Genomic DNA, 15,835 nt, shown 5'->3' with positions numbered 1-15,835 from the left:
CCAGAAGTGCAGACGTCTTCTCTGGGCCAAGGCTCATTTAAAATGGACTGTGGCAAAGTGGAAAACTGTTCTGTGGTCAGACGAATCAAAATTTGAAGTTCTTTATGGAAATCAGGGACGCCGTGTCATTTGGACTAAAGAGGAGAAGGACGACCCAAGTTGTTATCGGCGCTCGGTTCAGAAGCCTGCACCTCTGATGGTATGGGGTTGCATTAGTGTGTGTGTGTGGCATGGGCAGCTTACACATCCGGAAAGACACCATCAATGCTGAAAGGTATATCCAGGTTCTAGAGCAGCATATGCTCCCATCCAGACGACGTCTCTTTCAGGGAAGACCTTGCATTTTCCAACATGACAATGCTAAACCACATACTGCATCAATTACAGCATCATGGCTGCATAGGAGAAGGGTCCGGGTACTGAACTGGCCAGCCTGCAGTCCAGATCTTTCACCCATAGAAAACATTTGGTGCATCATAAAACGGAAGATACGACAAAAAAGACCTAAGACGGTTGAGCAACTAGAATCCTACATTAGACAAGAATGGGTGAACATTCCTATCCCTAAACTTGAGCAACTTGTCTCCTCAGTCCCCAGACATTTACAGACTGTTGTAAAGAGAAAAGGGGATGTCTCACAGTGGTAAACATGGCCTTGTCCCAACTTTTTTGAGATGTGTTGTTGTCATAAATTTAAAATCACCTAATTTTCCTCTTTCAATGATACATTTTCTCAGTTTAAACATTTGATATGTCGTCTATGTCCTATTCTGAATAAAATATGGAATTTTGAAACTTCCACATTGTTGCATTCCATTTTTATTTACAATTTGTACAGTGGTGCTTGAAAGTTTGTGAACCCTTTAGGATTTTCTATATTTCTGCATAAATATGACCTAAAACATCATCAGATTTTCACACAAGTCCTAAAAGTAGATAAAGAGACCCCAGTTAAACAAATGAGACAAAAATATTATTCTTGATCATTTATTTATTGAGGAAAATGATCCAATATTACATATCTGTGAGTGGCAAAAGTATGTGAACCTCTAGGATTAGCAGTTCATTTGAAGGTGAAATTAGAGTCAGGTGTTTTCAATCAATGGGATGACAGTCAGGTGTGAGTGGACACCCTGTTTTATTTAAAGAACAGGGATCTATCAAAGTCTGATCTTCACAACATGTTTGTGGAAATGTATCATGGCACGAACAAAGGAGATTTCTGAGGACCTCAGAAAAAGCGTTGTTGATGCTCATCAGGCTGGAAAAGGTGACAAAACCATCTCTAAAGAGTTTGGACTCCAGCAATCCACAGTCAGACAGATTGTGTACAAATGGAGGAAATTCAAGACCATTGTTACCCTCCCCAGGAGTGGTCAACCAACAAAGATCACTCCAAGAGCAAGGCGTGTAATAGTCGGCGAGGTCACAAAGGACCCCAGGGTAACTTCTAAGCAACTGAAGGCCTCTCTCACATTGGCTAATGTTAATGTTCATGAGTCCACCATCAGGAGAACACTGAACAACAATGGTGTGCGTGGCAGGGCTGCAGGGAGAAAGCCACTGCTCTCCAAAAAGAACATTGCTGCTCGTCTGCAGTTTGCTAAAGATCACGTGGACAAGCCAGAAGGCTATTGGAAAAATGTTTTGTGGATGGATGAGACCAAAATAGAACTTTTTGATTTAAATGAGAAGCGTTATGTTTGGAGAAAGGAAAACATTGCATTCCAGCATAAGAACCTTAACCCATCTGTGAAGCATTGTGGTGGTAGTATCATGGTTTGGGCCTGTTTTGCTGCATCTGGGCCAGGACGGCTTGCCATCATTGATGGAACAATGAATTCTGAATGATACCAGCAAATTCTAAATGAAAATGTCAGGACATCTGTCCATGAACTGAATCTCAAGAGAAGGTGGGTCATGCAGCAAGACAACAACCCTAAGCACACAAGTCATTCTACCAAAGAATGGTTAAAGAAGAATAAAGTTAATGTTTTGGAATGGCCAAGTCAAAGTCCTGACCTTAATCCAATCGAAATGTTGTGGAAGGACCTGAAGCGAGCAGTTCGTGTGAGGAAACCCACCAACATCCCAGAGTTGAAGCTGTTCTGTATGGAGGAATGGGCTAAAATTCCTCCAAGCCGGTGTGCAGGACTGATCAACAGTTACCGGAAACGTTTAGTTGCAGTTATTGCTGCACAAGGGGGTCACACCAGATACTGAAAGCAAAGGTTCACATACTTTTGCCACTCACAGATGTGTCATATTGGATCATTTTCCTCAACAAATAAATGACCAAGTATAATACTTTTGTCTCATTAGTTTAACTGGGTTCTCTTTATCTACTTTTAGGACTTGTGTGAAAATCTGATGATGTTTTAGGTCATATTTATGCAGAAATACAGAAAATTCTAAAGGGTTCACAAACTTTCAAGCACCACTGTACTTTGTCCCAACTTTTTTGGAATCGGGGTTGTAGAAAAATAATCAACAATGGGGTGATGTATTGAAGCAGAGTGATTGTCATCAGCCTGAAGGTTTTTTTTTTTTTATAAATACCACAGCAGTCTTCCAACTTTTTTTTTTTTTTAATTTTTTTAAAAAAATTTTTTTAATTTTTTTTTTATTACAACCTTTTATTCCAAAAAAAGTTGGGGCACTGTGTAAAAATGTAAATAAAAATAGAATGCAATGACTTTATATCCTTTTCAACCAATATTCAGTTAAATGCAATACAAAGACAAGATATTTAATGTTCATACTTCAAATTCTAACTTTTTTTGTCTTTAGTTATTTAGCTAGTTATTTCATTTATTTATTTATTTATTTATTTATCTGGTTAGTAAATATACACTCATTCTGAATTTGATGCCTGTGACATGTTCTGAAAACGTTTTGACAAGCACGTGGTTACCTCTGTGTGACATCACTGTTTCTTTTAACAACACTCAGTAAGCATTTGGAAAGTGAGGACACTATTTGTTGCAGTTTTGAAAGTGAAATTCTTTCCCATTCTTGCTTGACTTAAGTTGTTCAACAGTCCAGGGGCTGCGTTGTCATACTTGAGCTTCATAATGCACTATACTTTTTCAATGGAAGGTAGGCAGGCCTGTTTAGCACCCGCACTCTTTTACTATGAAGCCACACTGTTGTAATGTGTAGAATGTGGTTTGGCATTTTCTTGCTGGCAAAACTAGGGATGCCTCTGAAAAAGATGTTGTCGGGATGGCAGCATGTTTTGCTGCAAAACTTGTATGTGCCTTTCAGTATTAATGGTGCCTTCACACATGTGCAAGTTTTTCTTCAGTGTTTGCATATTAAACAATAAATTGAAACTAAATGCATGTAGGAGCTCAGTGAGGAACTGAAAAATGTCAGACCACACACTATACAGATTGTTCTGTAGAATTATTCAAACCACTTGTTTGGATTTGTAGCAGTATCTTGGAAAAACATGGCTTCATTTAAGGAGAGGGTGCAAGTGGATAAGAAAATGATCCCCCTTGTAACATTCATATCACTTAAACTTGTCTGATTTGAAATATAGATACACGGTGCCTTGCAAAAGTATTCATCCCCCTTAGTGTGTGTCCTGTTTTGTCACATTACAAGCTAGTATTAAAATGGATTTTGGGTGGTTAGCATCATTTGATTTACACAACATGCCTACCACTTTGAAGGTGCACTTTTTTTTTTTATCTTATTGTGACACAAACAATAAGATAAACAGAAATCTGGAGTGTGCATGGGTATTTACCCTCCTCAAAGTCAATACTTTGTAGATCCACCTTTTGCTACAATTACAGCCGCAAGTCTCTTGGGGTATGTCTCTATTAGCTTAGCACATCTAGCCACTGGGATTTTTGCCCATTCCTCAAGGTAAAACTGCTCCAACTCCTTCAAGTTAGATGGGTTGCGTTGGTGTACAGCAATCTTCAAATTATGCCACAGATTCTCAATTGGATTGAGGTCTTGGCTTTGATTAGGCCATTCCAAGATATTTAAATGTTTCCCTTTAAACCACTCCAGTGTAGCTTTAGCAGTATGTTTAAGGTCATTGTCCTGCTGGACCAGGAACCTTCATCCCAGTCTCAAACCTCTGGCTGACTCGAACAGGTTTCCCTCCAGAATTGCCCTGCATTTAGTGCCATCCATTGTTCCTTCGGTCCTGACCAGCTTTCCTGTCTCTGCAGATGAAAAACATCCCCACAGCATGATGCTGCCACCACCATGCTTCATAGTAGGAATGGTGTCCTCAGGGTGTTGGGTTTGCACCACACATGGCAATTCCCATGGCCAGAAAGTTAAATTTTTGTCTCATTTGACCAGAGAATCCTCTTCCATGTGTTTGGGGAGTCTGCCACATGCTGTTGGGCAAACTCCAAACATGTTTTCTTCAGCAATGGCTTTTTTCTGGCAACTCTTCCATCAAGCCCCACTCTGTGGAGTGTACGGCTTAAAGTGGCCCTATGGACAGATACCCCTATCTCCACTGTGGGTCTTTGCAGCTCATTCAGTGTTACCTTTGGTGTCTTTTGTTGCATCTCTGATTAATGCCCTCCTTGCCCGGTCTGAGAGTTTTGGTGGGCGGCCTTCTCTTGTCAGGTTTGTAGTGGTGCCATGTTCTTTTCATTTTCCTATAATGGATTTAATGGTGCTCCCTGGGATATTCAAAGTTAGGGATTTTTTTATATATATAAAAAAAAAAACCTAGGGCTGAACAATCTATCGTTTTCGACCGAAAATCGCGATCTCAGACAACACGATTTTGGGATCGTCAAAGCCACGGTTTTTCTCAGTGCTCCTAAACTGACCCATGTTTTGTTTCGTCAATAAATTGTCCTCATTTTTTACACTACAGACAAAAAAAATTACGTTCAGGAAAGCCTTGTGGCACTCAGTGTGAAAGAATTTTGTGAATATCTCCTTCCGTTTTCATGTAAATCCCCGTTGTTTGGAGGGAGCACTCTGAGGAGAAACTGCGCTTTCTCTGTCTGTCTGAGAGTGCGGGTGGGGGAGGGGCTGCTCGCTGTCTCTCTCTCTCACACACAAGAGGGAGGGGCCCTGCAATAGCGACTGCTATAGCCACTGCATCACTCTTATTTCCCACAGGGGAATTGTTGGCTCTAGTTATAATTTATAATGCTTATGTACATTCTTTTACAAAAGTGCAATATTTTGATGCTGCTGAGCCATTGATCAACCTTTTTTTATGTTTGATATGTTGTAGATGGGAAAAGTAAAAGAAGCAAAAGTTTACTTAAGAAAGATGGCTCTCTTTTTATTTTTATTTTAAGTTATTATAACTTGTTCCTCAGGCACTCAATGTTAATAAAAAGGCCTACATTTGAAATCTGTTGACCTCAGTTTTCATTCTTGCATTAGCTTTATGGAATTCATTGTATTAATTAATTTGCACTGAAACTTGATTTAAAGAAAAAAAAATCGTGGTTGAAATTGAAATCGCAATATCTGCCAGAAAAATCGCAATTCAATTTTTTCTTAAAATCGTTCAGCCCTAATATAACCCAACCCTGATCTATACTTCTCCACAACTTTGTCTCTGACCTGTTTGGAGGCTCCTTGGTTTTTGTGTTGCTTGCTAAGTAGTGTTGCAGAGTCAGGGTCCTTCCAGAACAGGTTGATTTATACAGACATCATGTGACAGATCATGTGACACTTTGCACACAGATGAATCTTAATCAACTAATTCTGTGACTTATGAAGTGAATTGGTCGGACCAGCTCTTATTTAGGGGTTTCATATGAAAGGGGGTGAATACCTATGCACACTCCAGATTTCTGTTTTTTCATCTTAATTATTGTTTGTGTCACAATAAAAAAAAAAATGTGCACCTTTTAAAGTGGTAGGCATGTTGTGTAAATCAAATGGTGCTAACCCTTCAAAAAATCCATTTTAATTCCAGCTTATGTGACAAAACAGGACAAACACCAAGAGGGATGAATACTTTTGCAAGGCTGTGTGTGTGTGTGTGTGTGTGTGTGTGTACACTGCCTTGCAAAACTACTCATCCCTCTTGGTGTTTGTCCTGTTTTGAAAAACATCCCCACAGCATGATGGTGCCTGAAAGTTTGTGAACCCTTTAGAATTTTCTATATTTCTGCATAAATATGACCTAAAACATCATCAGATTTTCACACAAGTCCTAAAAGTAGATGATGAGAACCCAGTTAAACAAATGAGTCAACATTATTATACTGGGTCATTTATTTATTGAGGAAAATGATCTACATATGATGTACATATAAAATATATTTTTATATATAGGTCCATCTCAGAAACTGCTCTCTCATTTGGGACATTATGGTCAAAAAATAAATTTTCTAATTTTACTATTTTTTTTGCATTTACCAACAATGTTTTTCTTTTGTCATGTTTAATAAGAATAAAGATAGTATCTTGCTTTATCTGGCCTCCACTGTGGAAATTCTTTTTGATTACAATTCAAATGCTTTTGTAAAATTGATTTACATATAACTCCATCATGAAGAATTAAAGCCTCTCCTTCACAGATGAGTGAAAATATTGAATAAATTTCCTCTTTTTGATTGCTTGGGTTAAAAATGCCAAGTTATGATGACTGAATTGATTATTCACTTAAATATGAATAATATGATTACATTTTGGGTATTTGATACGGCGAAATAGGACACAATGGAAAAATCAAGAACGCACCGGAAAGATGAGAATAACGGCGCTGGTTAAAAGAACAGCGACTGTACCGGCTGAAGGTCGCGCGGGTCTCTGCTGCGGCGCGCGAGCAACAGGACATCACTACCGCACCGGACGGAGCGCGAGGTGGGGGCGGGGCAAAATGACTGGCCGTAGACTCTATCAAAAGTTCGATCTAAATTGACCATGGTTGCAAAATATTGGCCAAAAATAGGCAAACACTACGAAATATGAAAGTAAGATGAAAAAGAAACATCTTGCCTTATACTGCAAGACTAAAACAAAATAAAACTGTCAAAACTCACCTTTTCAGTGATAACGTCCGAACAGATCACTCGCGTAACAAAGACCGCAAATGGAAGCACGATCAACTTCTAACTGTTGGAGTGGAAAATTCCATTCTACACATGCAAATTGTTAATGTGTGTCCTTCCGCGCACACAAATAACACGCTACGGTAAAAAATAGACCACAACTCATTTTATAGCTCAGAAATTCATGCAAGACCAGCTACCATCGTAATATATTCTGTAAGAAGCATATTCTATACCTAACTTTCAGCTTTCATTTAAAAAAAAAAGAATCACAGATTTATAACTGTTTATATGGCGTAGTGATTTTAAGTTACTACTTTTGGTGAGGTCGTGACCTCGACCCTGAGGCTTTCCGTTTAGATCAAAACACACGATCGTATTGGTTTTGGGTTTGCGGAAAATGGAGTTACAACGGTGATCAAATATTTTGCATGATGTTTTATTACGGTTATGATTATTCTGTGAGCGCACCAGTCCTTAGGTGTATAAAGTTACAACTTAAAATATAATTAGTGATAACTGTAGACTTTTCAGTGGACTACAACCTTTTAAGGGAATGCGATGTAGTCAACCATTTATCATGTCCCAGATCAAGCTGCCATTTTTCAACAAATTTGCAGAATTTTTGCCAAATTCTGAAGAGTATTCACATCATTAGTTTTATCTGTATTATTTTTCATTTTACTTCAAATTAAAACTAACATCAACATTAAAAACCGTATAGTTTATTGACTGAGTATATTTATTGGGGTACCCCCACAGTACCCAGTTTCTGAGACAGACCCATCTCATCTCATTATCTCTAGCCGCTTTATCCTGTTCTACAGGGTCGCAGGCAAGCTGGAGCCTATCCCAGCTGACTACGGGCGAAAGGCGGGGTACACCCTGGACAAGTCGCCAGGGAGACAGACATATATATGTGTATGTGTATATATATATATATATATACACACGTGTGTGTGTGTATGTGTATATATATATATATATATATGTGTGTGTGTATGTATGTGTATATATATATATATATATATGTATGTGTGTGTATATATATATATATATATATATATATATATATATATATATATATGTGTGTGTGTGTGTGTGTGTGTGTATATATATATATATATATACGTATATGTGTGTATATATATATATATATACATATATATATATACACACGTGTGTGTGTGTGTGTATATATGTGTGTATATATATATATATATATATATATATATATATATATATATATATATATATATATGTGTGTGTGTGTGTGTGTGTATGTATATATGTGTGTGTATATATATATATATATATATATATATATATATATATATATATATATATAATGTGTGTGTGTGTATATATAATGTGTGTGTGTGTATATATATATATATATATATATATATATATATATATATATATATACACACATACATATATGTATGTGTGTATGTATATATATGTATGTATATATATGTATATATGTATATATGGCAGCTCTGTGATGAACTGATAAGCACGCTTTCGTATACAGATCCATGGGCATGTTTACCGCAGGCTTGTAAGATGTTACGTTTCAGTTCATCAGTCATGCGTGCCTTTTTGAAATGCACCTCATTTTTCAGAACACCCCACAGAAAAAAATTTGGAGGTGTAAGATCGGGAGAGCAAGGGGGGGGTATTCAGTCTCCCCTCGTCTCCCAATCCAACAATTAGGGAAATGTTCATTCAGTCAGTTGTGTGCTAGGATGCTGTAGTGAGGTGGTGCCCCATCGTGGTGGAACCACACATCACTGTATGTAATGTAACTTACAACAACCAAACCATCAACACCGCCAATAAAACATATTACACAACGCTAAAACTCAGATACGACAAAGTCCTTATTCCAGAGTCCTCCACCCTGTGTGTGTGTGTGTGTGTGTGTGTAATATACGCACACACAATGTGTGTACACAGTTGTTCCATGAAATAGAGTTGTACGTGAGCTGATGGCCGACGAGGCGCATAGCACAGAGTTGGCTATAAGCCATGTTGTCGTCATCGGCTGTCCATCGCGAGCGATGATGACTGCTTCATTCGGATGCACAAAAACGCAAATGGGCTGCGAGGCCCGCACCAAAGCAACAGAGTCGTCTGCAGCAGTGGCACGAACAACCTGACTAAGCTGCCATAAAATGTCTAGCTTCGTGAGCCCTCATTATACCCCCTTTTAATGCTTATCTTATATTGTGGACACTGAGCTTTTAACTGTGCTTCGCCATGTTACTCTATCCGAGGCATCCCTTTCCCGTGTCTGATTCAATAATTTCAACTTTCTTCATGTTTCTCTTCAAGAAGTCTTTGTATCTCAGTTTCTGTCCTCCTTATCTCCTCTTTCCTCGGCTCAGTTCTCAGTTTAAAAAAAAAAAGGCTTTGGGTAGTCATGTGTCAGGCATGCGCCAAATATAGCCAGCCCAACCAAGTTGTGAGGCTGTGATTAAAAACTTCCACACTTACTGTATTGGCTTGCCTGAAGATTTCTACATCGAGGACCTTGTCCTGCCATCTTATTTTCAGGATTTGACGCAGGTGTCAAAGTTGTAGCCTTGTCAGTTTCAACTTGGTGGTTCTCTTGATGTCATAGTGAGACTATAGTTGCTTTTTTAATGCACCGAAACCTTTGGTGGCAGCTTAAATCCGGCGGTCTACTTCCAAGTCTGATGAGTTTGTGTTGGTAACTACATTGCCTAAGTAGATGAAGCTCTCAGAACTCCTCAGAGGCGTTTCATACCAACCCTCACCTGAGGCGTAACTCAGGTGAGGGTTGGTACAGGAGTTCTTTTTTCATGGTTTTGATTTTCGTTCCAAAGAGGGTTGCAGCTGTGGGAAAGCGATCAACAATTTCCTACATCATCCAAATCTATTTACTATAAATGCAGAGTCGTCTGCGTACAGCAGTTCTTGCATGCAAATTTGGCAAGTTTTGGTTGAGGACTAGAGTCTGGCAAGATTTAAAAAGTTTACCTTCCGATCAAGTCCTAATGTAAACTCCTTTATCTAGGTTAGTGCCAATAGTCTCTAGGACTGCTATAAGGTAAAGTATAAGCAATGTTGGGGCAAGAACGCATCCCTATTTAACACCATGCTTAACAAAAAAGCTTTACTAATCTCTCCTCTGATCGAAACCTTCCCAGATGTTCTCATGGAAGAGCTTAATGAGCCGTATCAGTCTTTCCGGGCATCCATACACTTCTAGTATCTTCCAAAGCATCTCTGTCAACGGTGTGAAAATCCTTTGAGAAGTCTACAAAAACCACATACAAAGGTTGATGTTTCTCTTAAAATTGTCTCAGGATAAAGATCATATCTAAAATAGATCTGCCAGCCCTGAAATCGCACTGACTTTCTGGAAGTACATCTAAAATATTTTTAATTTGGTTTAAAACTATCTTAACCAAAATCTTACCTGCAATAAAAAGCAGATATATACCACAGTGGTTTCCACATTTGCTCCTTTCTTTTTGTAGATGATCACAATTAGTATGTCTTTGAAGTCTTGGGGAAGACATGTTCTCCCAACATACATTATACAATTTTAAAAGTTAGTCAAGTCTATTTGTATAGCGCTTTTAACAATAGACATCGTCGCGAAGCAGCTTTACAGAATTTGAATGAATTAAAACATGAGCTAATTTTATCCCTAATCTATCCCCAATGAGCAAGCCTGTGGCGACGGTGGCAAGGAAAAACTCCCTCAGATGACATGATGAAGAAACCTCGAGAGGAACCAGACTCAAAAGGGAACCCATCCTCATTTGGCGACAACATGACTATAACATTAACAGTTTTAACATGAAGTCAGTTTCGTTGATGTTATAAACTCTTCATTAATGGAAACTTGACTGCAAAACTGTTCATGACAACTGCAGTCCTAAAGTTAGCAAGTCAGCTGTAGTCCTCAGCCATAAAAGCATTACTGTAAGTGTCCAGAGCATCTTCCAAGTGTGACTTTCAACTGTCCATATGGGGCCGTCCTCCACAGGAGCGATGTGATGAGACTCTAACCAGACACGGCATCAGGATGGATCAGGCAGGTCCGAGGAGCAGAAGAGGTCAGCATCTCAATCTCAGGATTGACATGTAACTCATACCCCTTTAACACCAAATCAGTTCCAGGGCTGGTTCAGGGCCAGTGCTGGTGCTGGTTCACAACTCGTTCAACTTGCGAGCCAGCTGAGAACCAGTTTGCTTTTCCATAGCTCGTGGTGCTAAGGGAAGCCACATCAGTTACATCGCTGTATACATCAGTTACGTCACTACGTTTGCATAAACCTTGGCACGAATATCGAAGCAAAAACAACACGGAAGAAGCAGCAGCAGCAGCAACAACAATAATAATGGATGGCTTTGCTTTTGTACAGCTGCTGCTTCTCGTCGCTTAAAAATTGCGATCTTTCGTGGTCTTCTTATTGTTGTTGGTCTTAACAACTCTGCCCCCCCCCCTCCCCCCCGCTGACATAAGCGGTTCTTTCCTCTGGCCCAGCAGAGAGTTGGTGCTAGCCTGGAACCGGTTTTTCTGGCCCCGGAGCCAGTTCTTTGTCAGTGGAAACAGAAAACCCGGTTCCAAACTAAGCACTGGCCCCGAACCAGCCCTGGAACTGCTTTGGTGGAAAAGGGGTATCAGAGGAACAGATTGGGGGGGGAACACCTGTTAGGCTGGGACTGCCTCGCTTCAACACGTCAGTTGGGATGCTGTCTTGGCAGGGTGATTTGCCACATCTAGTATTCTTGAGTGCTTTCTCAAGCTCATCTGATGTGATAAATGCACACGCATCATCTGTTGTTGGTCTCCTCTCAAGCCAGTGACATGCCTCAGGATCGGCTGACCCTTGCTGGTTTAGGAGATTGGAGAAATGCTCCTTCCACCTTCTTTGTCTTCCAGTTTTGTGTGGGGTATTCTTCCATCAGCACTTTTTACTGGTGCCACTACATTATATTTTGGTCCATAGAGAGTCCTCAGTCCAATGAATAATCCATGGTAGTCCTTCCTGTCTGCCAGTTCCTGTAGTTTCTCAGCTTTCTTGCACCACCATCTGTCTTTCATGGCTCTGATTTCTCGTTACACTTTCACATCAATATCTTTGAAAGCTTTCATGCTGGGCGGCACGGTGGTGTAGTGGTTAGCGCTGTCGCCTCACAGCAAGAAGGTCCGGGTTCGAGCCCTGTGGCCGGTGAGGGCCTTTCTGTGTGGAGTTTGCATGTTCTCCCCGTGTCCGCGTGGGTTTCCTCCGGGTGCTCCGGTTTCCCCCACAGTCCAAAGACATGCCGGTTAGGTTAACTGGTGACTCTAAATTGACCGTAGGTGTGACTGTGAGTGTGAATGGTTGTTTGTGTCTATGTGTCAGCCCTGTGATGACCTGGCGACTTGTCCAGGGTGTACTCCGCCTTTCGCCCGTAGTCAGCTGGGATAGGCTCCAGCTTGCCTGCGACCCTGTAGAACAGGATAAGCGGCTAGAGATAATGAGATGAGCTTTCATGCTTTTATCGGAGTTCTCTTTCAGACATAGGGTGTAAATTTTGCATTTTTCTTCTAACAGCGCTTAAATAAAATCAACCCATTCTTGAAACCAATTTTATATACTTTTCTTCCGCTGTCCAAGTACATCACTTACAGTTGTATACACAATTTCTTTCAGCCGCTGCCACATGTCCTCAACATTTTCTGTGTCTTCTTGATCAGGGGCGTTTTCCTGTAGAGCAGTTGTAATAGCTATTTTGAGTTTACACTGTATCTCATCATTCTTCAACTTATCTATATCTAGTTCCTTATTTGTTGTGGAGGCTGCTCTCTTGCATCTAGGAAATACAAGTCTGAGTCTCAACTTTAATTAAACCGTATAGTGGTCTGTTGAACATTCAGCTCCTCTCATTACCTTTGTTGACAATCTCTCATGTTGGAGCTGCAAGTCACAACATAATCAAGGAGATGTAAGTGTTTTAGATCTTGGGTGGCACCAGGTGAAGTGATTTTTGTCTGGTTGGCAAAAGTAGATATTTGTGATGCATAATTCACATTAAATACAAAAGTTGAGCACGAGTTCACCATTTGCATTCCTGTTTCCCTTGCCATATTTCCTAATAATACCTTCATATGTTACATAATCATTCCCTACTCCTGCATTAAAATCTTACAGAAACAAAAGCTTCTTTGCTTGAGGTACCCTGTCTACCATACCAGCTAATTCGTGATAGACTTCTTTTTCTTCATCAGGATAGGTCATGGTAGGTGCATACACATTGATCAGGTTCAGGTACTGATCATTCCCTGTGGGTACACGTAAACTTATGATTCACTCAAATATTCCCACTGGTAGTGATGGCAGTTTGCCAGCTATCTTATTCAAAATAACACAAACAAATCCTATATTTTCTTCTATCCATATTCTCACTCCAGAAGGTGGTGTATTTGCTCTGTTGCACTTATCCTTAACCTTCAAGCCTTGTCTCTTGGAGTGCAGCAATGTCGATGCTGTAGTGATCGAATTCCTTCGTGATCAGAGCTGTTCTATGCTCAGGTCTCTTCTCGTTGTCCAACATGGTACAAACATTCCAAGTCCCAACTATCAATTTCATATTCTTCATCTTTCTACCGCTATTATGGAGACCTGCTGGCTATGGTGAACCAGCCAGGTAAGGACTGGGCAAGCTTTCTTTACCCTATCTTTTCTAGGGGCTTCCCTTTCCAAGACAGGCAGTATTTTCCTTAAATAGGGCTGCCTGGACATCCACAATGCTGCCTCAGCCCGCTGTTACCTAAAGCTTCAATGAGGCTGTGACCATCAAATGCAAGCCGCCTGTGTGTCAAGTTCCTGCTAGCAACTTCCAACTTCTCAGACCTGCTGCCGTCACATTTGCTCCATCGCCACAAGGTTTTCTTATTCTCCTCTCCTAATGAAGCGCCTTGCACAGTAAGGTAAGACAAACGACGTGCCCCCATCGTGTTGTCTCTCTGGACATCCAGACCTGATGCCAAGTGGTGCACAAAAGTGCCACAGACCTGATGGGTATGGAAGTTGCCTCGCAGTGATGACTAACTTGCCGAGTGATGTCATCTGTTGGCCATTTGAGCGGCTCTTCCGCATGCCATCTGGTGGTGTGCCATTGACCCTGTTGGGTTTATCTGCTACATTGCACTGAAAAGCGCCCTGCTGTCAGCACCTTATTGGTGATTGTACTATTTAACCCATAGCTGGAACCCAGGCAGGTGCTACCGCTCCAGGTCAGAGTGGACCTAGGAGCAATGGTGATTAAAGGGTAACTCCACTTTCCCCAATACTCAAGTCCTCCTGGACTTGAGACTCGCCACCCGTCGCAGTTTAAAGTCATACCCAGGACTAAAAATAATGATATAATACATTATACATAAAATTAAATTGGATAGAGTAAGATAACTTAAGAGAAAATAGAACACACACACAGGGGGCTGCAAAAGTAGGTATACACTAAGGATTGTTCCAGTATTACTATAGTATAATAGGTTTCATTTAATACTAGAATTTGTTTTTCATTACTGTATACCTACTTTTGCAGCCCACGTGTATAATTTTTTTTAAAGATAAAACATGAAGAATAAAATGCATATGAACAGAAGAGAACATGACCCCCCCCCCCCCCCCCAAAAAAAAAAAAATATATATATCATAATATAGAACAGAGATTAAGACAATATAAGAGAACAGAAGGGAATATAATAAAATGGAAAGCATTTTAAAAATGACAAAATACTATACATTTTTAGTTTATAGAAAAAAAATAACGCAACAAAATGGATTAAAAGAAAGAACGGAATATGGCAAAATAAAAAGCATTATAAAAGCACAAAATGGAACATGACAAAGCACTCCATGTATCCACAAAATAAACAACCATGACAATACAATAGAATACATTACAAGAAAAAAAAAGGGAACACGTCAAAATAAAAGAATGTATTATGATGGTCTAGAATTAAAAAAAAGGATGGGAATAGTATAGAAAGCATTGTGGTAGTATAGAAGAAAATACAACAAAAACACTATTTTATATAGAGTAGAATAAATAGTTACGATAAGATTATACAATATAAGCAAAAAAGGAATTTAACAAAAAGTAAAATAGAAAATAATGTAATGTTAAAATTATCATGTTTATATATATATATATATATATATATATATATATATATATATATATATATATATACTACCATTCAAAAGTTTGGGGTCACCCAGACAATTTTGTGTTTTCCATGAAAAGTCACACTTTTATTTACCACCATAAGTTGTAAAATGAATAGAAAATATAGTCAAGACATTTTTCTGGCCATTTTGAGCATTTAATCGACCCCACAAATGTGATGCTCCAGAAACTCAATCTGCTCAAAGGAAGGTCAGTTTTATAGCTTCTCTAAAGAGCTCAACTGTTTTCAGCTGTGCTAACATGATTGTACAAGGGTTTTCTAATCATCCATTAGCCTTCTGAGGCAATGAGCAAACACATTGTACCATTAGAACACTGGAGTGATAGTCGCTGGAAATGGGCCTCTATACACCTATGGAGATATTGCACCAAAAACCAGACATTTGCAGCTAGAATAGTCATTTACCACATTAGCAATGTATAGAGTGGATTTCTGATTAGTTTAAAGTGATCTTCATTGAAAAGAACAGTGCTTTTCTTTCAAAAATAAGGACATTTCAAAGTGACCCCAAAATTTTGAACAGTAGTGTGTGTATATATATATATATATATATATATATATATATATCTTCTCACCCCCGGCGGGGGGGGGGGGGGGGGGGGGG

The sequence above is a fragment of the Neoarius graeffei genome, chromosome 12 (genome assembly GCF_027579695.1).
Source record: "Neoarius graeffei isolate fNeoGra1 chromosome 12, fNeoGra1.pri, whole genome shotgun sequence".
NCBI classification, from domain to species: Eukaryota; Metazoa; Chordata; class Actinopteri; order Siluriformes; family Ariidae; genus Neoarius; species Neoarius graeffei.
Note: the sequence above shows the minus strand (reverse complement) of the source record.